Source organism: Oryza glaberrima, chromosome 11, assembly GCF_000147395.1.
Source record: "Oryza glaberrima chromosome 11, OglaRS2, whole genome shotgun sequence".
NCBI lineage: Eukaryota > Viridiplantae > Streptophyta > Magnoliopsida > Poales > Poaceae > Oryza > Oryza glaberrima.
This window is the reverse complement of record NC_068336.1, coordinates 25339309-25364029: the sequence shown is the minus strand read 5'-3', so window position 1 is coordinate 25364029 and position 24721 is coordinate 25339309. Positions and strand designations below refer to the sequence as shown.

At 45.1% G+C, this 24721-nt stretch overlaps 1 pseudogene; it reads left to right on the top strand.

The window, feature by feature from the left end:
• Positions 1-24721, top strand: LOC127755873 (disease resistance protein RGA5-like; annotated as a pseudogene).

Sequence of the window (24721 nt, the reverse complement as noted above, 5' to 3'; positions counted from 1 at the left end):
ATGGGAGCGGAGACAACGACAATAGTGACCTTAGGAGGGATGAAGACGACGGTGCCAGCCTTGGGAGTGACCAATCCGGCCACGTCCACTGCCTCGGGCATTGGGAGGGGTGGAACCACTGTCGTCGGGCACAAGAGCAACGATGATGTCCGCGATAGCATTGGGAGGGCCGTATCAGCTGTCGGCGGGCACGTTAGCGATGGCGGCCTTGGGAGGGCTGGATCCACTGCTGGCAGGCACGGGAGCGGCGATGACGACTGTGGCAGCCTTGGGTGGTCCTTGGACGGGCGGATCCTGCGCCAGTCTCTGGAGCGGCGACAACACCCATGACAACCCCGGGGGACACGTGCACTACTGGCACAGCTTCGTGCAATAGGATCTCCCTCTATATTAGCGTGAATTTGTATTCTGGAGAGAGAGCTTGACATGGGACTTTAATTTGATGACCAAATGATATGTTTTTTGTATTCTCTGCAAAACCGTTAAAACAACAGCGCGGAAGCATGAGCATGTAGTGATGTTGGGTGTGCCACAACGGATCAGTTCTCTTTATTTGGATCATTTTGGTCTGGTTTGCATGGACTAGCAAAGTTAGTGTAACTACTGGAGAACCCCACATCTCTCCCGGTTTACAACCACCTTTACTCCCGGATAGCGAACCGGGAGAAGGAATCCGTGACTAAAGATCGCAGTCTTTAGTCCCGGTTTAGATACCCAGAAGCAAAGATTTATCTTTAGTGCCAGTTGGTGTTACCAACCGGAACTAAAAATAGCTGAGCCACGTCCCGGTTTATCCCCTTTTCTTTTTTTTTTCCAATTGTTAATTTTCTACCGACTGAGTTAATCCCTGTATTTTCTACCAAATCGGGTGAGATGCATATCCCTAAATCAAACACCGAATCAAGTAACATCCCAAATCATTCACCTCACAAATCCTAAGTTACTTATATATACAAATCAAATATATCACAAATCCTTAAATAAATTACACACAAAATAAAAACATCACAGATCCATGCAATGAATCACAAATTTATACATCCAGTGAATCACAAATCACAAAAAAAAAGAAAAAGAAAAGAAAACGGGAGGACGCCGGCCGCCGCCTGCGTGCGCGGCCCCGGCAGCGGCGGCCGCCGCAGCTGGCCGCCTGTCCGCGCTCGCCCGCGACGGCCGCCGCCTGGCCCGCCGCTCGCTCTCGCCCGCACTGGCTGCCGCCTGGCTCGCCGCGCGCCCGCCGCAGGCCGCATGCCCGCCGCCGCCGGTCGCCTGCCCGTGCCGGCCGCCGGTCGCCTGCCCGCGCCGGCCGCCGCTCGGCCCGCCGCTCGCCCGCGCAGAGGGAGGATGGGGAGTAGAGGGGAGGATGAGGAAGGGGAGAAGGGAGAGGAGGAGAGGAGTAGGGAGGAGGATGAGATCGGATCTGAGGGGAGGAGAGATCGAGGGGACTTAACTGATCTTATCTAGGACTTAACCGATAAGAGATAGGAGATAAATATTTACTCCCGGTTGGTAGTACCAATCAGGACTAAAGATAAATCTTTACTCCCGATTGGTACTACTAACCGGGACTAAACACAATCTTTAGTCCTAGTTCTTATTAGAACCGGGACTATTGTGGAAATCGCTCGACCCTCCAAAGATCATTTCTCCAGTATATGTACTAAAATGAGCATTTTGTAAGATATTGCACTTATTTGCACTTACCTTGTAAGTTCATGTATCGTGGGTATAATATACTTCTTTTAACAAGATGAATAAACTAGGTGGCCCGCGCAATTACGTGGTTAATTAGCACCCATTCAAAGTTATCTACTTTTTAATATGGTTTTACTTAAAATTTGTTAAATAGCTATTTCGTTGTCTTAAGACTTTGAAAGATCAAACCTTATCATTCTCATGTTTCTAATTTTATAGTTCTTAAAAGTCTCGCCCAGTTGCTACCTGTAACGCTCCGCTTCTCGTGAGACGTTAAAAACTAATTCGGCAAAATCCTATATGCGAAAATTTCGTTCTTTGTGTGCGAGTCTAAGTTGTGCCAAGGATCTCAATTCAAATCCCGTTGTTCCCTCTCATCGAAATCAAAATCCTCCACCTCAAATTCCTCTTCCGATTCAAGTCTCCAAATCAAATTCCGAAATTCAATCGCATCCTTTGAATCCTCGCTAAACACTCGCTCCCAATTCCGAAAAATACCAAACCCTATCTTGAGCCTTCCTTGTTTCCTCCCTGAACCCTCGAGTTCGAATATCGAATTTGAATCCAAATCCAAACTCCAATTCTCTCCAATTCAATTCCTCTGCAGAAGTCTATTTTGCCTCCCTCAGGCTCAGTGGGCCGACTCTTCCTCCCCGGCCCATCTCCCCCTCTCAGTCCAGCCCACCTCTCCCCTCCCAGCCTTCCTCTCCCCTCGCACATGCGTTGCACGCGATCGAGTCGAGAGAGAGAGCGCCGCTCTCTCCCTCTCTCCCTCTCTCTCTCGCTCGTTCTCCCTCTTCTCTCACCGTCGCCGCCATTTGAACCCGCCACCGCCTTTGGTTCCCGCGCACGCGCCAGTCGTGGCCGACCGCCCGGTCGCCGCCACCGTCAGCGCCTGCGCCGCGCTGCCGCTCGGCCCCGCTGCCTGCCGCGAGCTCTGCAGCGCGTGCCCGAGCCGCTCCACGCGTGTCCTGCCAAAACCGTGAGGCCGAGCTCCCGCTCCCATCCCTCTCCCTCCCCAACTCGGCAAAGAGAAGAGCTCCCTTTTCCCCTCCTTTTAGCTCCCTTTTTCCCCTCCTTTTCCACTTTTGCCCGACACCGCCGGCGTCATCACCTGCCGCCGCCTTGGCTGCACGCGTCAACGACCGCCAGCTCGCCGCCCTTGCATCCTTGACCGCCCACGAGGTCGGTTTCCTCCCTCCCCAAACCGACATCCCCCGCGCCTATAAAGCCCGAGCCTCCTCCCCATATCCCTCTCGTTTTTCCCTCGCCTTCACCGCGCCATTGTTGCCTTCCCGCTGTCCTTGCCGTCGCCGTCTGTCGCCGAGCACCGAGGGAGCCGGTGCGTGCGTGGACGCGTGACGAGGAGCTCCGGGCGCCACCTCTCCCTCCCTTCGTCTCGCCGCGACTCCATCCGCGCCGCCAACGCCGCACCCCTCTCGTCGGTGAGCTCCCCACCGTGTTCTTCGTCTCGATGAACGCAGTGCCGTCACCCTCGTGCTCTCGCGCTTAGACGCCGCGCCGCGCCCGTCGCCGTTCGCCATAGCTCGCCGGCCGCCTTGCCCTGCCCCGGAGGTCGCTCACCGTCGCCATGACTCCCTAGGCTAGCTCGTCGCCGCCCGTCGCTTGAAACGAGTTCCCGGAGCCGTGTAGAAGCTCCTTCCCCGGTGAATTGGACTCCCGTTGCCCCGACGAATTTTTTTCCCCTTTTCTCCGCCGGCGATGGCCGCCGCCGCAATCCGCCGCCGTCGGTCCCCCGCCCGACGATTCCTTGCGCCGCCACCATCCCCGGGCCCCCTCGAACCTCCCCGGCTCGCCGCCGCGGCCGCCCGCCTCGTCGGCCGCGCCCACGCCGTGCCACCCATCCCGCCGCCGCACGGCCGCCGTCGCCGGCCGCCGTCACGCCTCCCCTCCCACATCCGAGCCGGTGGATGGAACCCCCTTGGCCCCCTCTCGCTTCCGGTGCCCGCCGCTCGCTCCGGTTCGCCGCCGCTCGCCGGAACGCCTCGCGCGTCGTCGGCCGTCCGATCTCCGGGCGCGCCTCCTCCTCCCGTCTCGCCTTGCCGCCGTGGCTGTCCACGTGGACGCCACCTCAGCCGCTCGGCCGCTTGACCGAGTCCACCCCTGCCCAGTCAGCCACCCCCCTCTCTCCTCTGGCTCGTGGGCTTGGCCCATCGGCCGACCCCCCCTCCTCAGCCTATTAAAACAAACGAAGTCTATTATTCCTCCCTCTTCCCAAGCCGAGTGTCCATCCCCCAAGAACAAAGTCCATTTAAATCCCCTCCTTGAACGGTACACCCTTGGCCCCACTCGTCAGTGACTGTCAATAATATTCTTGTGAATATTATTTCTATAAATTCCATAAACCATTTCTCGTATTCCGGAAAAGTCCGATAAATCATTTCCTTGTCCGGAAAATCCCATTCGAGCTTCCAAAAATTCATATCTGACAATCCGTAGCTCCGATTGACTCCGTTCAACTTCCAGTAATTTCGTAAAATTGATATCTATTTAATGGCACTATTATTTAGTCTAAATAGGATCTTTCCTTTGGTCTTCTGTTTAGGTTTTTGATTGTTTGCGTATAGTTGCGGTTACCGGATTTTCGTCGATCGCGGGTTTTCTCGAAGAATCGTGAAGCTTCGTGAAGACCTTGAGCAAGGCAAGTCACCCTTTGATCAATTGCTCCTATAATTGGAAAATCATTATTATTTTGTTTGCAACTTGCATTATTAGAATCACTCCTATAACATGCTTGGCCTCGGTTTGCATGTCAAACCGACGGACCTACCCAGTAGTCGCACTAATTCCTGTAGGCTGTACTACCCTGATTCCTTGTCGCTCCACCCTTGTGGTACCTCGGTATCCGTGCTCTCTGAGCGCGTATACCAAATATCTCACATACACCGTTGATTGTCGAAAATTTGGGAAATGGGTTTGAGAAGCCTTGAAAACCCGACATGTGGCGTCGGTGGGTTTGAAAATAAAATGAACTGCGAAAACTCGTGATGCGGGGGTTGTGCCTATGTGGCACTGTCCCGTATTCGCATATAAGGACCGATTCCTGTGGGAAACTCATCGAACATAATCAAAGTGCAACCACAAGGTGGAATGGGACACCCTGGCTAAGTAACTAGTCGGTTCAGGGAAACCTCGCATGCCAATAGTTGGGAACGCCGGGGCGGGGTCGGTTGGAGCCAAACCGGGTTCCTGGTAAGGCAAGGAAGAGAAGCTTGCCAGATTACCGATCGAGGTGGTTGGAGTTTGATTTGTGAAAACTAAAATGGCCTATATTTATGTGAGGATTTGATCCTTCTATGTGGCATGAGGTAACCTTGGGTTGGCTTGGGAAAGGCTTTGTTGCGAACCTCCGATACCGACGGGTGTTCGGAATAAGTTCGTATCTTGTGGGTAAAGTGTACCCCTCTGCAGAGGTTAACTAACTGTTCGAACAGCCGTGCCCACGGTCATGGGCGGATGTAAGGTGGTTCCCGTTGCGTAGATTTGTTTGCTTGTGCTTTGTGAAAAGTTATTGCGGTGTGGGAATCGTAACCAGAATCAGCCTATGTGGCAGATGGATGACCTGAGTGGTCAGAAACGAATCTGTGTGATTCGGGATGTCTACAGGCATCATAGACTAGGCTTCCCGAGTGGAAGCGGAATGTTGTGCTGCTGGGCAGCTGGACTCTGGGAGTCCGAGAAAATGAAAAAGGCTCTGGGAGCCGCCTAATCAAGTGAAATGGCTCTGGGAGCCGATAAGTAATGATCTGACCCGGGAGGTCGGTACATTACCATTTGAGTTGTTGAAAAGCATCTCTTAAGTCGAATTGAGACGCAAGTCTCTTTTCAGCCCAAACTTAAAAAGAAAGAAATCACTTAGTGATTTCAAAAATGATTTCAAACAAAGGATTTGCAAAACAACCTTGCCCCTCTTCCAAGCTTGCATTTAACACCTAAGTTCCCGTGACTTGCTGAGTACGAAAGTACTCACCCTTGCTCTATATAAATATATATAGTTCCTCCGCCTTGAAGTGAAGATGAAGTGAAGTGAAGATTAGGGTTTCGTCCTGGTTCCCAGCCGTCGCCTGTGGTGTTGGGTGTTAGTCCGTTGGTTCCGCTGCTGCTGCTGTTGTTGGTGTTTCCTCGTCCGTGTCGTCGGTTGCATTCTCGGGCTGTTCTGAGCTGCAATCTAAGTTAAGGTAAATAAGTCCTCTATTTATTTTAACGATTTGCAATGATTCATATTTGTCACCGTGGGTACCAGCACTATGTCCTGGGACTGGTACCGAGATCGCGGTTTCGTAGGAAGCGGTTCGCGCCGTTATTCCTACGACACGCTCCTGTCAGGTGCCGTTGTACGGCGGTGCCAGATTGGGGTGTGACAGAGATGGTATCAGAGCCTTAGTTGGCCCTAGGATCGAAACCCCTAAATAAGATGGCATTATTTGAGTACAAAAACTATCTGTGAAAGCTAAGGTGTCGTTGTCCCCTTTAGCTCTAGTTTTGCGAAAAATCTTTTCGTGTCCAAAAGTAGAAGTTAATCATTTGTTTTGACTTTTAACCTAGAGTAAACCTGTCTTCACGCCCAGTTGAAGAAAGGTGTGCTCAAGCCTCTAGGAGTCTTAGTTAAGCCCTTGTTGGTAGGCAACCCTAGCTCCGTCACCCGCTCGGTAGGAGTTGTGGTGAACTAGTGTGTGAGTTTGTTTGGTAGTCCGTGTTCAGGTGTTAGACCAGTTGGGTTACCGGCTGGAATACACCACCTAAGTCTTCTGCATTTTCGAAAACCGTTTTGATCTAGTGTTTTTGTTTTCCTCCTTTTCTTATCCCATTTCTGGTTCGGTCAGATCTCAGTCGCTCTGAAGCAGATGGCTCGTCGTTCTACCCGTCAGATCCGTGCCCCTAACCGCTTTGGTTTTGAAGAAGAGCCAGTTCAGTCAGAAATTCCCGATCAACCAGTTAACCGGACATATGAGAAAGAAGCCGAGAGTGATCATACGATTGCTTCCGGATCAGTTAATGATGTCTCAAGAGGTAATCAACCCCCACCAGTGGACCTTCACCAACTCATGGCCATGCAGACCCAGATATTACAAGGAGTGATTCAGAATATAATTGCTATGCAACAACAACACACACAAGAGCGTCAATCCCATATGGTTCAAGATAATGGCCGATCAAAACTGAATGATTTCTTGAGATCTCGTCCACCGGAGTTCTCTCAAGCAACTGAGCCTATTGAAGCTGACGATTGGATCAAAGATGTGGAAAGGAGATTAAATCTGGTACAGTGTACTCCGCAAGAGAAAACCCTTTACGCTGCATATCTGTTAAGAGGACCTGCCGCAGATTGGTGGGATAACTACTGCGTCGCCCATCCAGATACTAGTACCATCGCTTGGACAGAATTTGCCGAAGCCTTTCGCTCAGCACACATCCCAGAAAGCATAATTGATTTGAAGAAGGAAGAATTTGCAAATATCAAGCAAGGATCCTCTTGTATCAACGAGTATTTGAGTCACTTCAATAGATTGGCCCGATATGCCCCAGAAGATGTAGACACTGATAACAAGAAGATCATGAGGTTTCTAAAAGGAATGGATGCGAAGTTGCGAGTGAAACTTTTGGCTCACGACTTTCCGACGTTTCAACATATGGTCGATAAGGCCTTGTTACTAGAAGATACAGAAAAAGAGATGCAAGAATACAAGAAACGCAAAGTAATATCCTTAGAGGTTCAAGCAAAAGAAGGTTTGCGTCGAAAAACAAACCCGCCAGTGCAGTACTATCAGGGAGAATCTCAGTATTCCAATGGTTCTGGTTCTACGTCTCGTTCGACAATGTCAGAATCTAGTCAGCAAACCACAGTGATCAACAGTAAAAGCCTTGAAGGAAGTAATTCCGTGTCATGCTCTCCACCTCCGAAAAGACGTGGTCATAAGGCAGGAGTCGAATGTTTCATCTGCCATGAGATGGGACACTATTCGTGGTATTGCCCTCAGAAAGTCAAGTCAAAGCGAGTTCAACCAACGACAGGCCTTCCCAACGTATCTAGACCAAAAAGTTTGAAGGCACCGAACAGTGGATCTATCTCGCTGACGTCACCGCCTGTTGGACAAAGTCGTCTGAACCATGTGCAAGTAGAAACAAATGGAAAAGTTATGAATCTCGAGCAAGTTGAAGGAGCAGGTGAAGAACATGTTCCACATGCAAGAATCGAGCCACAGTAAGTTGAAGCATGCTAAGTGAGTCAGAGTACCAGACCGTTTTGTGGCAAGTTTGCAACATTGAGATAAAGAAAGACCAGCAGAGTCTGAAGCTGTGAAGGAGTCTGAAGATCTCTTTTTGGTTTCGTGTGTGTGATCCACCTTCGAATCTCGGGGTCGAGATTCTTGTAAGGAGGGTGGGTCTGTAACGCTCCGCTTCTCGTGAGACGTTAAAAACTAATTCGGCAAAATCCTATATGCGAAAATTTCGTTCTTTGTGTGCGAGTCTAAGTTGTGCCAAGGATCTCAATTCAAATCCCGTTGTTCCCTCTCATCGAAATCAAAATCCTCCACCTCAAATTCCTCTTCCGATTCAAGTCTCCAAATCAAATTCCGAAATTCAATCGCATCCTTTGAATCCTCGCTAAACACTCGCTCCCAATTCCGAAAAATACCAAACCCTATCTTGAGCCTTCCTTGTTTCCTCCCTGAACCCTCGAGTTCGAATATCGAATTTGAATCCAAATCCAAACTCCAATTCTCTCCAATTCAATTCCTCTGCAGAAGTCTATTTTGCCTCCCTCAGGCTCAGTGGGCCGACTCTTCCTCCCCGGCCCATCTCCCCCTCTCAGTCCAGCCCACCTCTCCCCTCCCAGCCTTCCTCTCCCCTCGCACATGCGTTGCACGCGATCGAGTCGAGAGAGAGAGCGCCGCTCTCTCCCTCTCTCCCTCTCTCTCTCGCTCGTTCTCCCTCTTCTCTCACCGTCGCCGCCATTTGAACCCGCCACCGCCTTTGGTTCCCGCGCACGCGCCAGTCGTGGCCGACCGCCCGGTCGCCGCCACCGTCAGCGCCTGCGCCGCGCTGCCGCTCGGCCCCGCTGCCTGCCGCGAGCTCTGCAGCGCGTGCCCGAGCCGCTCCACGCGTGTCCTGCCAAAACCGTGAGGCCGAGCTCCCGCTCCCATCCCTCTCCCTCCCCAACTCGGCAAAGAGAAGAGCTCCCTTTTCCCCTCCTTTTAGCTCCCTTTTTCCCCTCCTTTTCCACTTTTGCCCGACACCGCCGGCGTCATCACCTGCCGCCGCCTTGGCTGCACGCGTCAACGACCGCCAGCTCGCCGCCCTTGCATCCTTGACCGCCCACGAGGTCGGTTTCCTCCCTCCCCAAACCGACATCCCCCGCGCCTATAAAGCCCGAGCCTCCTCCCCATATCCCTCTCGTTTTTCCCTCGCCTTCACCGCGCCATTGTTGCCTTCCCGCTGTCCTTGCCGTCGCCGTCTGTCGCCGAGCACCGAGGGAGCCGGTGCGTGCGTGGACGCGTGACGAGGAGCTCCGGGCGCCACCTCTCCCTCCCTTCGTCTCGCCGCGACTCCATCCGCGCCGCCAACGCCGCACCCCTCTCGTCGGTGAGCTCCCCACCGTGTTCTTCGTCTCGATGAACGCAGTGCCGTCACCCTCGTGCTCTCGCGCTTAGACGCCGCGCCGCGCCCGTCGCCGTTCGCCATAGCTCGCCGGCCGCCTTGCCCTGCCCCGGAGGTCGCTCACCGTCGCCATGACTCCCTAGGCTAGCTCGTCGCCGCCCGTCGCTTGAAACGAGTTCCCGGAGCCGTGTAGAAGCTCCTTCCCCGGTGAATTGGACTCCCGTTGCCCCGACGAATTTTTTTCCCCTTTTCTCCGCCGGCGATGGCCGCCGCCGCAATCCGCCGCCGTCGGTCCCCCGCCCGACGATTCCTTGCGCCGCCACCATCCCCGGGCCCCCTCGAACCTCCCCGGCTCGCCGCCGCGGCCGCCCGCCTCGTCGGCCGCGCCCACGCCGTGCCACCCATCCCGCCGCCGCACGGCCGCCGTCGCCGGCCGCCGTCACGCCTCCCCTCCCACATCCGAGCCGGTGGATGGAACCCCCTTGGCCCCCTCTCGCTTCCGGTGCCCGCCGCTCGCTCCGGTTCGCCGCCGCTCGCCGGAACGCCTCGCGCGTCGTCGGCCGTCCGATCTCCGGGCGCGCCTCCTCCTCCCGTCTCGCCTTGCCGCCGTGGCTGTCCACGTGGACGCCACCTCAGCCGCTCGGCCGCTTGACCGAGTCCACCCCTGCCCAGTCAGCCACCCCCCTCTCTCCTCTGGCTCGTGGGCTTGGCCCATCGGCCGACCCCCCCTCCTCAGCCTATTAAAACAAACGAAGTCTATTATTCCTCCCTCTTCCCAAGCCGAGTGTCCATCCCCCAAGAACAAAGTCCATTTAAATCCCCTCCTTGAACGGTACACCCTTGGCCCCACTCGTCAGTGACTGTCAATAATATTCTTGTGAATATTATTTCTATAAATTCCATAAACCATTTCTCGTATTCCGGAAAAGTCCGATAAATCATTTCCTTGTCCGGAAAATCCCATTCGAGCTTCCAAAAATTCATATCTGACAATCCGTAGCTCCGATTGACTCCGTTCAACTTCCAGTAATTTCGTAAAATTGATATCTATTTAATGGCACTATTATTTAGTCTAAATAGGATCTTTCCTTTGGTCTTCTGTTTAGGTTTTTGATTGTTTGCGTATAGTTGCGGTTACCGGATTTTCGTCGATCGCGGGTTTTCTCGAAGAATCGTGAAGCTTCGTGAAGACCTTGAGCAAGGCAAGTCACCCTTTGATCAATTGCTCCTATAATTGGAAAATCATTATTATTTTGTTTGCAACTTGCATTATTAGAATCACTCCTATAACATGCTTGGCCTCGGTTTGCATGTCAAACCGACGGACCTACCCAGTAGTCGCACTAATTCCTGTAGGCTGTACTACCCTGATTCCTTGTCGCTCCACCCTTGTGGTACCTCGGTATCCGTGCTCTCTGAGCGCGTATACCAAATATCTCACATACACCGTTGATTGTCGAAAATTTGGGAAATGGGTTTGAGAAGCCTTGAAAACCCGACATGTGGCGTCGGTGGGTTTGAAAATAAAATGAACTGCGAAAACTCGTGATGCGGGGGTTGTGCCTATGTGGCACTGTCCCGTATTCGCATATAAGGACCGATTCCTGTGGGAAACTCATCGAACATAATCAAAGTGCAACCACAAGGTGGAATGGGACACCCTGGCTAAGTAACTAGTCGGTTCAGGGAAACCTCGCATGCCAATAGTTGGGAACGCCGGGGCGGGGTCGGTTGGAGCCAAACCGGGTTCCTGGTAAGGCAAGGAAGAGAAGCTTGCCAGATTACCGATCGAGGTGGTTGGAGTTTGATTTGTGAAAACTAAAATGGCCTATATTTATGTGAGGATTTGATCCTTCTATGTGGCATGAGGTAACCTTGGGTTGGCTTGGGAAAGGCTTTGTTGCGAACCTCCGATACCGACGGGTGTTCGGAATAAGTTCGTATCTTGTGGGTAAAGTGTACCCCTCTGCAGAGGTTAACTAACTGTTCGAACAGCCGTGCCCACGGTCATGGGCGGATGTAAGGTGGTTCCCGTTGCGTAGATTTGTTTGCTTGTGCTTTGTGAAAAGTTATTGCGGTGTGGGAATCGTAACCAGAATCAGCCTATGTGGCAGATGGATGACCTGAGTGGTCAGAAACGAATCTGTGTGATTCGGGATGTCTACAGGCATCATAGACTAGGCTTCCCGAGTGGAAGCGGAATGTTGTGCTGCTGGGCAGCTGGACTCTGGGAGTCCGAGAAAATGAAAAAGGCTCTGGGAGCCGCCTAATCAAGTGAAATGGCTCTGGGAGCCGATAAGTAATGATCTGACCCGGGAGGTCGGTACATTACCATTTGAGTTGTTGAAAAGCATCTCTTAAGTCGAATTGAGACGCAAGTCTCTTTTCAGCCCAAACTTAAAAAGAAAGAAATCACTTAGTGATTTCAAAAATGATTTCAAACAAAGGATTTGCAAAACAACCTTGCCCCTCTTCCAAGCTTGCATTTAACACCTAAGTTCCCGTGACTTGCTGAGTACGAAAGTACTCACCCTTGCTCTATATAAATATATATAGTTCCTCCGCCTTGAAGTGAAGATGAAGTGAAGTGAAGATTAGGGTTTCGTCCTGGTTCCCAGCCGTCGCCTGTGGTGTTGGGTGTTAGTCCGTTGGTTCCGCTGCTGCTGCTGTTGTTGGTGTTTCCTCGTCCGTGTCGTCGGTTGCATTCTCGGGCTGTTCTGAGCTACAATCTAAGTTAAGGTAAATAAGTCCTCTATTTATTTTAACGATTTGCAATGATTCATATTTGTCACCGTGGGTACCAGCACTATGTCCTGGGACTGGTACCGAGATCGCGGTTTCGTAGGAAGCGGTTCGCGCCGTTATTCCTACGACACGCTCCTGTCAGGTGCCGTTGTACGGCGGTGCCAGATTGGGGTGTGACACTACCCCCTACTTCTTTTGTCACACCTTCTTTATTTTCTTCCCCGATCTACCACTGCTTCTATTTATTCTCCTTGAAACATTTAAAAATTATATCTTGTAGTTTTTAGAGTTTATTGTCTCATTGGGTTTCAATTTTTTAATTTTAATTTAGAAGTCACGTCAAACGCTACCACCATACTCCTTTACGACCTATCCACTGCCTCATCTCTTGATTGTCATTGGAATTCTAAAAATCGAATATAATTATCGTTTTGATTCATGTTTTACTTTCTAGAAAGTCCCGCCAAACCGTCAGCAGCTTTGCCACTGTACTTCTTTATGGCTCGGTCGTTGCTTCACTCTTTGTTGTCATGGAGATTTTAAAAATCGAACATGATTATCATTGAGTTTATTTTTTACTTTTTAGAAGTCTAGCCAACCGTCGTGACCGTGTTCATCGTCTCTCCTTTTAATTGTCATTAGGATTCTAGTTGGGGTTTTGTTAATAGTTCTTGGATGTCCCATCAACCGCCAACACTCTATTCCTTTATAGGCCTATCGTTTCTCCCATCTTTATTGTTATTTGTCATCATTGTATTCTATATGAACTTTTTTTTGAAAATTCCATATTTTTCGTTCTGATATTCTTTTATTTATAAAATATATTCCATCATTGTATGTCGTCCCTCCTTTTAATCGTTATTGGGATTCTTTTTGAGGTCATGTTAATAGTTTTTAGATGTCCCATCAACTGTCACCACTCTAGTCTTTTACAGGTCTGTTGCTTCTCCCCTCTTTGTTGTCATTTGTCATCGTTTTGTTCTATATTTTTTCTGAAAATTCTACATTTTTCATTCCGATGTTGTTTTATTTATAAATTGTAGGAAAAAGTACGAATTACCCCCCCAACTATCGCGGTCGATCGAATTACCCCCCTGAACCACAAAACCGGATGTTCTTCACCTCCAACTATGCAAACCGGACGAATTAACCCCCTCGACCCAATCCGCGGTGGTTTTGATCTATGTGGCATACGCGTGGCAGACCAGACAACATTCTATTTATAAAAAAGTGGTGGGGTCCACCTGTCATACTCTCTCATCTCTCTCCTCTCTTTCTCTCTCTCACTCATCCTCTCTCTCGCGCGTGGGTCAAGCGGCAGCGGCGGCGCGGCTAAGGCGGAGGTGGAGCGGGTGCTGGCGGCGGCGGCGGGTGACTGAGGCGGAGGCGGAGCGGGCGCTGGCGGCGGCGGGCAGCTGAGACGGAGGTAGGCGCTAGCCGCTGAGACGGAGGTAGGCGCTAGCGGCGGCGGTTGAGACAGAGGCGGGCGTTGGTTTGCAAGCAGACATCCTCCTCGTCTCCGGCTTCGATGAAGGCATCCTAGTCGCCGTGGCCGCCGCCGCATCCTCGCCGCCCTTCTCCTCCTCGGCCCCCGCCGCCACCGGCTCCTCCTTCGTCCGCGCTGCCGCGGCTGACCACCCGCTGCAGCAACAGCCTGGCACCGCCCGCGCTCTCTTTGCTTCCGCCGTTGCCGGCCGTTTGCATGACGGCGGAGTCCTTCATCTCGGCCTACATGCGCCGCCTCCACGGGACGCCGTCGCCGATCCATGTGCCCACCTCGCCGCTCGGGTTCGGATGCGTGTGCGTGCCGCCATGAGCGCCGCCGTCCGCGCCGTCCACGCTGACCGTCGGCCTGCCCGTCCCCGCGCCGACCGCCCGCCTTCCCGCCTCCATCACAGCCGCCCACCGCCGCCTCTAGCGCCCGCTCAGTCTTCGCCTCAGCTGCGCCACCACCCGCTGTGTGCGCCGCTGCTGCCGCTTGACCCACGCGAGAGAGAGGATGAGTGAGAGAGACAGAGAGTGAGAGAGAGATGAGAGAGTATGACAGGTGGACCCCACCACTTTTTTATAAATAGAATGCTGACTGGACTACCATGCGTACGCCACGTAAACCAAAACCACCGCAGATTAGGTCGACGGGGGTAATTCGTCTCGTTTTCATAGTTGGGGGTGAAGAATGTCCAGTTTTGTGGTTCAGGGGGGTAATTCGGTCGACCACCATAGTTGGGCGTGTAATTCGTACTTTTTCCTAAATTGTACTCCTACTTAAACTTCGATAATTATTTTTATTTTTTAGAATTTATTTTATTTGTTATTCCAAATTTTAAGTAATCCTTTCTTGTGTTCTAGATGGTATCATCTTTCAATAGTTCTTCTTTTTATTACAAATTTTGGTTCTTTATAAATTGTAATCCTAGTTGAACTTTTATTTTTCGTTTTCTAAGTTCAGAATTTATTTTATTTTTATTTGGAATTTTATTTAATATCGTATTGTGTTTTATATGGACTATTCTTTTAATATTTCTTATTTTTATTTTCAATTTGAGTTGTTTTAAAATTGTATTCCTAATTGAACTCTCTGTTTTATTTTTATGTTTTATATTTTATTTTATTTTTATTTTAAATTTTAATTGATCCCGTATTGTGTTCCGATATGGACTCTTATTTCCATATCGCTTAGTTTTAATTCCGAATTTAAATTATTTTTATATTACATTCCTACTTGAACTCTTCTTTTCTTTTTTTCTAATGTTGTATTTTATTTCATTTTTTAATCCGAATTTAAGTTAATCTCATATTAGGTTCTTAGATGGACTCTTATTTTAATACCGCTTATTTTTAATTCCAAATTTCAGTTACTTTTTAATTGTACTTCCACTTGTACTCTTCTTTTCCTTTTTTCCGATTAATGTAGGAATTTCTAGCCCCCATAGAAAACTTGGTGTCTCCTTTCAAAATTGTCTTCATAATATAATAGATAGATGATCGAATTTATATATATACTAGAAAAATGCCCGTGCGTTGCAACAGGTGAAAACTATTTTAATCTTATTATTGTTATATGGTTTAATTAAGGTGAAATTCACTGTGTTAAATTCGTTTGTATATATACTTTATTAGAAAAACATGAGTTGCATGCGAGTTTTTAGAAAAGATTTCTTATACGATTCCTTATACATTTGCAAATGCGAATGAACTTAACAACCGACTCAAATACGGATTTGTATTTCCAAAAGCGAACGAACTTAAAAACCAACTCATACACGGATAACATACCAAAATAACGGCAAAAACATCTTCAATCTACAATATTATTAAAACAGCTTTAAAAGGAGGCACCACGTTCGCTGTGGGGGCTAGAAATTCCCACATTAATCGGAGAAAAAAAAAGGTCCAAGTATAAATACAATTTAAAAATAGCTAAAAGTAGGAATTAAAAAAAGCAATATTGAAAGAAGAGTTCATATAAGAACCTAATACGAGATTAACCAAAATTGAGAATAAAAATAAAATAAAATCCCAAAATTAAAAAAGAAGAGTCCAAGTAGGAATACAATTTAAAAATAACTTAAATTTGGAATTAAAATAAGGAATATTGAAAGAAGAGTCCATATAAGAACCAATACGAGATTAATTCAAATTCGGAACAAATATAAAATAAAATACAAAATTAGAAATAAAAATAAAAGAAGAGTTCACGTAGGAATACAATTTGAAAATAACAAAAATTCGAAATTAAAAATAAGAAATATTGAAAGAAAAAACCATATAAGAATCTAATACGATTAATTAAAATTCAAAATAAAAATCAAATAAAATCCAAAATAAAAAAAATAAAAAAGAGAGTTCAAGTAGAAATAAAATTTTGAAACAATTGCGATTGAAAATAAAAAATAAGAAATATTAAAATAATAGTCTATATAGAACACAATACGAGATTAATTAAAATTCGAAATCAAAAATAAAATAAATTCAGAAAATAGAAAAAGAAGAATAACTCAACTAAAATATAATTTATAAATAACTAAAATTTATAATTAAAATAAAGAATATTGAAATAATAGACGATCTAGAACACATGATAATTATAAGAGTTCAAGTAGGAATATAATTTCTGAATAAAAATCATCGGAATGAAAAATATGATTTTGTTTTTTAAAAAATAAGTCCATCTAAAACACAATGATGACAAATGACAATAAAAAAGGGAGAAGCAATAGACCTGTAAAGGAGTAGAATGTTGGCGATTGATGGGATATCTAAAAACTATAAACAAATCCTCAAATAAAATTCCAATGACGATTAAGAGGAGTGAGTGACGTTGGGCATGGCATTAAGTAGCATGGTCACAACGGTTGGCAGGACTTGTAGAGAGTAAAAATAAACCCCAATGATAATCATGTTCCATTTTTAAAATCTCAATGAAAATAAGGAAGGGAGGCAGCAGGCGGGCTGTAGAGGGGTACAGTGGCGAAGCCACTAACAATTTGGTGAGACTTATAGAAAGAAAAAAACACAAACAATAATTATGTTTGATCTTTATAATCCTAATGACGGTGGCAACAGACGGGCCATAGAGTAGTTAATTAGCGATGTTTGACATACTTCTAAGAATTATGAATAAGAAACCTATCAAGACAATATACTCTAAAAACTATAAGGCCTAATTTTTAAAGTTCTAAAAAGAATGAATAGAAGTAGTGGTAGATCGAGTAAGCAAATAAAAAGGTGACAAAGGAGTAAGGGGTACCGATTGGCGTGGCTTTAAAAAACTATAAAATTATTAGAATCACGGAAATGATAATTTTAAATAGAATCATGTGTAAAGAATAGATAATTTTAAATTGATGCTAACCGCGTAATTACGCGGACCGCCCAACTAGTCTATTATCTATCTATCTATCTATTCTATTCTATTCTATTATATACTAAAAGTCCATTAATTTTACTATAAACACTCCTAAACCGCCATGTGGCGTTCCTACAAACGCTCTTAGATTGTCACATGGCATTTTATAATCTCACCGTCGATTTTCATTTAAGTTGGTAGACCTATTATTTTACACCATTAGATTAGATGTATTTGCTTCCTACTTACGAAGCACAGTGGAAAAAAAAAAGGGGAAAGTCTCACGTCAGGTACGTACGCACAATGGAAAAAAAAAAAGGAAAATCTCACGTATGTACGCACCACGGGAAAAAAAAAATCTCATGTACGTATGCACGATCGGGAAAAAAGTACATATGTACGACAAAAAAAACTATTAAAAAGGTACTTTTTAATTAAAAAAATACATATGTACGCGAGTAAAAAGAAAACCAAAAATATATATGTAAGTCGGTAGTAGAAAAAAATAATTTTTTGTAAATAGTATTTTCTATAGTAGGAAAACAAAATTTATTACTCCACAAATATGGTAAAAAAAGTACAATAAAATTATATAATTTAAAAGTATATGTTTTCAGCTGCTCGGGCATTCTTCTTATCGGTGAGGCTTTAAAAAATCAATCTAACAATAATAATATGTAATCACTTACTATTTTATTTATGCATGCCAATGAAGAGGTATAAGATGAAATAATTATAGTCACTTTCTTTTTATAATTTTACATACATGTTTGAATGACATTCAAGGGATAGCAAATAGATGCTAAAAGAATATACATTTTACAAGTGAAGTAGACAACATATGCCATAAATTCTAATTGTGATTTTATCATAAATAACACAATGGTCTAAATAGATAAAAAAAATGAACGTATGATTTAAAAGATAAAAATTATGACGATCTAAAATATATTGTTACAAATAAATATATAATTTAGAAGATTGTGGTAATTTAAAAATTATTGTTGCAAATATTTTCATAAAGAGGAAAGGGAGAAAAAGTAATCAAGGGGATAAACTTCCTACAAACTCTTCTAATCTGCCACATAGTACCATATATACGCTCGTCTACCGTCATGTGACACTCTAATAAATCATAGAAATTGTAAGAAAAAAAGAAAAACATTTGACCATCGATTTTTATTTAATCTGGTGGACCCATTATTTTCAACTATTAGAGCTATCTTAAAAATTACTAATTAAATTTATCTGTAAAAAGGTCCATGTAGTATGTAGTAATGCCACTACTGGCCAATATACACGTACTTAGGTATCCATCCTTAAGAAAAGTATGTACCTACGTACAATATGTACACATATATTCATCCTTAGGAAAAAAATATGTTCCTATGTACGTTACGTACTCATGTCGGATCCCACATCCTTATTTTTCTTTTTTTTTCCTTCTCATTTAGATTTGATAGAAAACCAAACTAATAATTTATACCCATATTAACTATGCCTTAAGTTGTAAAAAAAAATATGCTATTTCAAGTTGTATTCAAATCAGACGCATGTCATCGAAACATCCAAAAAAAAATATAAATAAATTAAAAGTATAGATTATGTGGTTGTTAAATTAGACTTACATTTTTCAAAATAAAAACAACTTCAACTGTGGGTAGAATTTTCAAAAATTATTCACTCCCTATTGTAAAAAATACTAATATGACCAAAGGATGTTACTAAATTTATTATAAATATATTTTCATGTATTATGTGTTTACTCTATTCATATATTACTAGGAAATTGAACATCAAATATATTCATTTGACACCATATCAATATCCTTTTTCTCCTACTTAACCTTCATTCGATCTGGATCATTGATTTAGCTTATGCAGGAACGTGAAAAGACAAAAATCATTAGCACATGATTATTCGAGTATTAAATATTACAAACTTGAAAATAGATTTTATTTTTTTTAGAAAACTTATATAATAAAAGTTATTTTGTAAAATACACACCATTTAGCAATTCGGTAAACGTGGTCAATCTGATAAGTACTTTAGAACTTAACCAGCTAATCCCTCTCTCCTAAGAACCAGCTAATCCCTCTCTATGCACGTACATACATAAGAGATGTCAAAAACAAAAAAGAAGAGTGCATATATGGTTCACCCTGTCTGGTAGTTTTCTATTTTTTTCTTTGTAGCCCTAAGGTTTTCCTGTTATTATGTATATATATGTAGCGACCACTCTTTGCGAGGTTGACGAAGAAGCCACGCTGCCATGGCGCTGCTTCATGCCACCCTCGCCAATTTTCTTCAAATTATTTTTTTAACTAACAATGTAAAAGACAATCATAGACGGTCATATAAAAGTGTGCATACCCACCCTATGAATGCACATATACACACCCTACCTCCTGTGAGAGAAAAATATTTGTCCAAAAAAACATGAAATAGTATGTAGATATGAGAGACTACCAAAACAAAGCGATTTTTGTTTAAATATGATAGACATTGCCATTTAGTATATCGAAATCTATGGTCTATTTCACGGTATAAATATTTTCTTCTTTTACGGTAAGGTTATGAGGTAATCTATAGTTTTTTACGATGATATATGACTTTTTCAGTAGTGTTTTATTAAAAAAATAATAAATTGCCCACACATGCACGGACTTCCTTCCTAGTTTTTATAATAGTAGAGATAGAGATATATATCCAAAAGTAAACAACATCATATATTAAATGAAGGATATAGTAACTCTATACAATACGAAGCACCATGGTTAATTATTTGATAGTACGTCCGGTGAGTTCTCCGGTCCACATCTCAACTTGATTGTAGCTCCCAAGTTAATTTTGCGAACTTATAACACACTGCAAAAACTGTAGGTACTTGATTGTCATTGATGATATATGGAAGAACAACCATGGAAATTTATCAAGTGTGCTCTCTTTGAAAACAAACTTGGCAGTAAAGTAATCACGACAACTCGCAATACTGAAGTTGCAAATAAATTATGTTGCTCTTCTGACGAACTTGGTATCATTCATCAACTGCAACCTCTTTCGGATGGTGACTCTGAAAAACTGTTGTATTACAAAATATTCGGCAAGGAAGGATGCCCAACCGAATTAAAGGATGTGTCGCAGAAAATACTAGAGAAGTGCGAAGGCTGGCCATTAGCTATCAATACCATAGCTAGTCTACTTGCAAACAAACCGACACAAACTCAGGGTCAGTGGAATAGTGTATTCAACTCAATTAGTACTGGACTCGAGAATAATCATGGTGTGAAGGACATGCGGTTGATATTATCTCTTAGCTACCGTGATATGCATGCCCAGCTAAGAGATTATCTTTTATATCTAAGCATATTCCCGGAGGACCATATAATTGGGAGAGATGACTTGATACAGAGATGGATAGCTGAAGATTTAGTTCATGGAAGACAAGATGACAACCTGTATGAATTAGGAGAAAAGTACTTTAACGAGCTTATTAATAGGAGTATGATCCAACCAATCGATGTGGATGCCTTTGGGAGGGCGCAAGCTTGTAAAGTACACGATTTGGTACTTGAATACATCAATTCCTTGTCAGTTGAAGAAGCCTTCGTCACGATATTCAATGGCTCGCAGTCTTTTCCACCTCAGCTAGACAGCATACATCGGCTATCCCTTCGAAACAGAGAGGGAGAGCACGGCATACCTACCAAAAGATTGCCTCATGTGAGGACACTTGTTGTATCCTCGCATGCTATTAATTCAATGCCTTCCCTCTCCATCTTTCCAGTTCTACGTGTCTTGGAATTAGAACAGTGCACCGGACGTAATATCAGGGGTGTGGAAAATTTGGTTCACTTGAGGTATTTGAGGCTAACTCAGGCATATTATGATGTTTGCATTAACCTTCCAAAAGGAATTGGAAATTTACAGTTTTTGCAAACACTAGACCTAAAGGAGGCCAGGATAGAAGAATTGCCATCCAGTGTGATTCAGTTTAGTCAACTGAGGGTGCTAGAGATTTCACTCCATAAATGTGATAAGATATGTGAGAAGCATTTGCTCCAATGTTTGTGCAATGCGAAACAACTCGAAGCTCTTTGTATCTTTGCTCCAAATTTGTCCTTGGATTTCATGTTGCAAGTAGATTCGATCCCTACACACATTCGAAGATTTACAGCATTTACCCGTCAGAGGACTGAACATATACTCAGGCGAGGGTCTGTATGGGCAGTGTTGAGCCCACTCTCCACACTGCCAAGGTGGATAAATTCCTCGCTCTCCTGCCTCACTGACTTATCCATCATGGTGAGGATACTACGGCAGGAACATCTCAATATTCTTGCAGATCTTCGTCTACTTAATTCTTTGGATTTAGAAGTGGTAGAAGCGACTGGAACAAGGCTGGAGATTAATGGCCACGCAACAGCATTCTTTCATCTAGGAAACCTCAAGTTTGCAAGCCGTGCAATGGGGCTGGTATTCAGACCAGGAGCCATGCAGAAGCCTCAGAAGCTATATCTTTGCTTTGATGTTGCAGAGACAAAAGATGTTCATGGTGATTTCGACTTTGCGTTTGCCGGCTTGGAGAATCTCACCTCCCTTAAGACCGTCAACGTGGATATTGACTGTCGCTGCTCCAGGCTCTGGGAAGTAGAGGCTGCAGAGGCTGCATTGCGTACAACCAACCTTAATCCTAACAATCCATCCCTTGATTTGGAGAGGCATTTCGAAGGAGAGATGCTATTTGATCAACAGGAAGAGATCCCTGACAAAGTACAAGCAAGCAAGAAAGAAGATGTACTGATTTACTGCTCATCTCTTGCAATATGTGTTCGTTTGCTTATGTTCGTATTTCACCTTCTCCTTTCTAATCTTTTGGTCGGTATGCGCTGCTCAGCCTCTACTTTCCAGGGTTGGGCCTTTTGGTGGCAACGCAGGGAGGGCCCGTGACATCCGGGTAGCACCCCACCGTCTGGAAAACATGACAATTTACAGTGGCACTATCGTAACTTCACTTGCATTTTCGTACACTGATCATAATGGCCAGCAGCGCAGTGCAGGACCGTGGGGTAGCTATAATAGGAGTGTTCCATCGCGTAAGGTCATGTTTTTTTTTCCTTCAACGCTAAACTACAATTTTCTAGTTTTTTATTATTATGTTTTTCAAAGTACGTTATAATATATATATATATATATATATATACTCTCTCCATTTCAAAATGTTTGACACCGTTGACTTTTTAGTACGTGTTTGACCATTCGTCTTATTCAAAAAAATTTAAGTAATTATTTATTCTTTTCATATCATTTGTTTCATTGTTAAATATACTTTCATGTACACATATAGTTTTACATATTTCATAAAAAAAATTTCATAAGACGAACGGTCAAACATGTGCTAAAAAATCAACGGTGTCAAACATTTTGAAACAGAGGGAGTGCACATATATATATATATATATATGCACAAACACTAGCAAAATGCCCGTGCGTTGCACGGGAAGTGTAAAGACAAGAAAATTAAGAAAAAGTTAAAAAGATTTACATTATGTAATTAATTGAAATACAAATTTCCTTAAAAATTTGGATATTTTTTTAAGTTGGTAGGTGTATAATTAAATTATACAAACTTGTATAATTAAATTACAATTACACTCTTTGGAATTTTATTGAAATTTTCAGAGCTTAATTTTTCAGCCCGCGAATTGAAATTTCTCGTTAGTTCTTTTCTGGGTAACTGAAGGTGAAGTACTATTTGATGCGGACTCTATCTGATTTCTTGTGCGTTGGACTTGGGACGTTGTGGACAAATATAGGTGAGGACGGACGAAAATTTGATTAGGTATAGGTATATATAATGTTAGATTATATTAGATTAGAGGTAGATAACGTATAAACGATGAAATTGGACTTTTTTCTTTCTACATACAATCGGAATTTTTTCGCTACTTTTTTAATTTTAGAGGGACGATGGAAACATTTTCAAATTTTTGAAGTATAAGTATAGATAGAGATTAGCCATTTTCGTTTTCTTAGAGAGTACTATTACGGAAAACGTGGTAGTTTATTAATCTATAATTAATTAAGTATTAGTAAAAAATAGATTAATATGTTTTCTAAAACAACTTTCATATAGATAATTTTTGCGAAAAATGCACCGTTTAGTAGTCTTATAAGGAAATAACAGCCTTAAGGGACCTAAAGTGAATTTATTCCGTGCGGAGCATACATGTGGCTCATGAGACGGCCCAATTGTGTGGCGGCCTGGGAATCGCAGCCCGATGTGGGAGCAGCCACAGCTGTCCAATTTGATCGACGCTCCAGATTGATCCAAACCTATATAAAAGGTCGTCAGCTAAACCCTAACTCTAAAATCATTTTTTCTCCCCCTCTCTCTCAAAACGACGCCGTCGCCTCTCCCCCTCTGCCGCGGCGGCGCCCTTCCCCCTCCCCCTCCCACGGTGACACCGTCGCCTCTCCCCCTCCGCCGCGGCGGCACCGCTCCTCCTCCCCCCCTCCCACGGTGACGTCGCTCCCCTTCCCCTCCGCCGCGGCGGCGCCCTTCCCCTCCCCCTCCCACGGTGGCTGGCTACAAGTGGCAAGAAGGGAGGCGGCGGGTAGGGGCGGCGCCCTCCCCTCCGCAGGATCCAGCGGGAGGGGAGGCAGCGGTGGTGCAGCGTCCCAACGGCGGCGCCGCTACCCCTCCCCCACAAGCGGCGGCGTCGTTCCCCCTCCCCCTCACACGGTGGCGGGTGGATGCGGTGTCCTCCCCGCCGCCGGATCCAGCGGGAGGGGAGGCTCCCCTTCCCCCACCGGCGGCGGCGCCGTTCCCCGTCCCCCTCCCATGGTGGCGGGCAGGTGCGGCGTCCTCCCCGTCGCCGAATCCAGCGGGAGGGGAGGCTCCCCTTCCCCACCGGCGGCGGCGCCGTTCCCCCTCCCCCTCCCCCTCACACGGTGGTGGGCAGGGACGGCACTCTCTCCTCCGCTGGATCCAGCGGGAGGGGAGGCAGCGGTAGCCCGGCGTCCCTACGACAACGGCAGCACCCTTTCGTTGCGGCGTCGGTGTTTTTGTGCATGTGATGTTCTTGTGTTGTCGTTGTTGTTGATGAAATATGTTCTTGTGGTCTTGTAGTAGTGTTTTCTCTAGGATTTTGTGATGATTCCTATTTGTATTTAAATTGAGATTGAAATTGAGATTTTGTTTTTGGGTTGGATTGGATTGGATGTGTGATTTGGAGAGGAGGTGCGCGTGAGGTTACGGAGGGACGAAAAATCAATGTGACGATCGGAAAAATACGAATATTTATATATATATATATATAAAGTTAAATAAATCTATTTCTAAGTTTGTAAAAGTTAATATTTAATTAATCATATGCTAATGAGTTCAATCGTTTCACGTGCTCTCCAAATTTTCCTCCAAAGCCATGGAACGAATGCAAATGCAGACTTAATTTTTCATTCTTCATTTTCGCTTAATATGCTACCTAGCAATTACAACCTCAGTCCTCATATACAAACACCAGCTTGTCTGTTTTTGAATATTGTGTGTATTTCTTCGCTTGCAGATTGATCTTGGTCCTTCGGAGTATCTCATAAAAGTTTCTGGGACAACTGGTTCATTTTGTGGACTAGCCAACCTTGTAACCTCGCTTACCTTTGTCACCAATGCTGCTTCCTATGGACCTTTTGGAGAAGGTGGAGGAGATCCCTTCGTCTTTCCAGTGCAGACTAATAGCAGCATTGTTGGCTTCTTTGGTCGCGCAGGGGCGTACCTTGACGCTATCGGTTTCTACGTTCGCCCGTTCTGA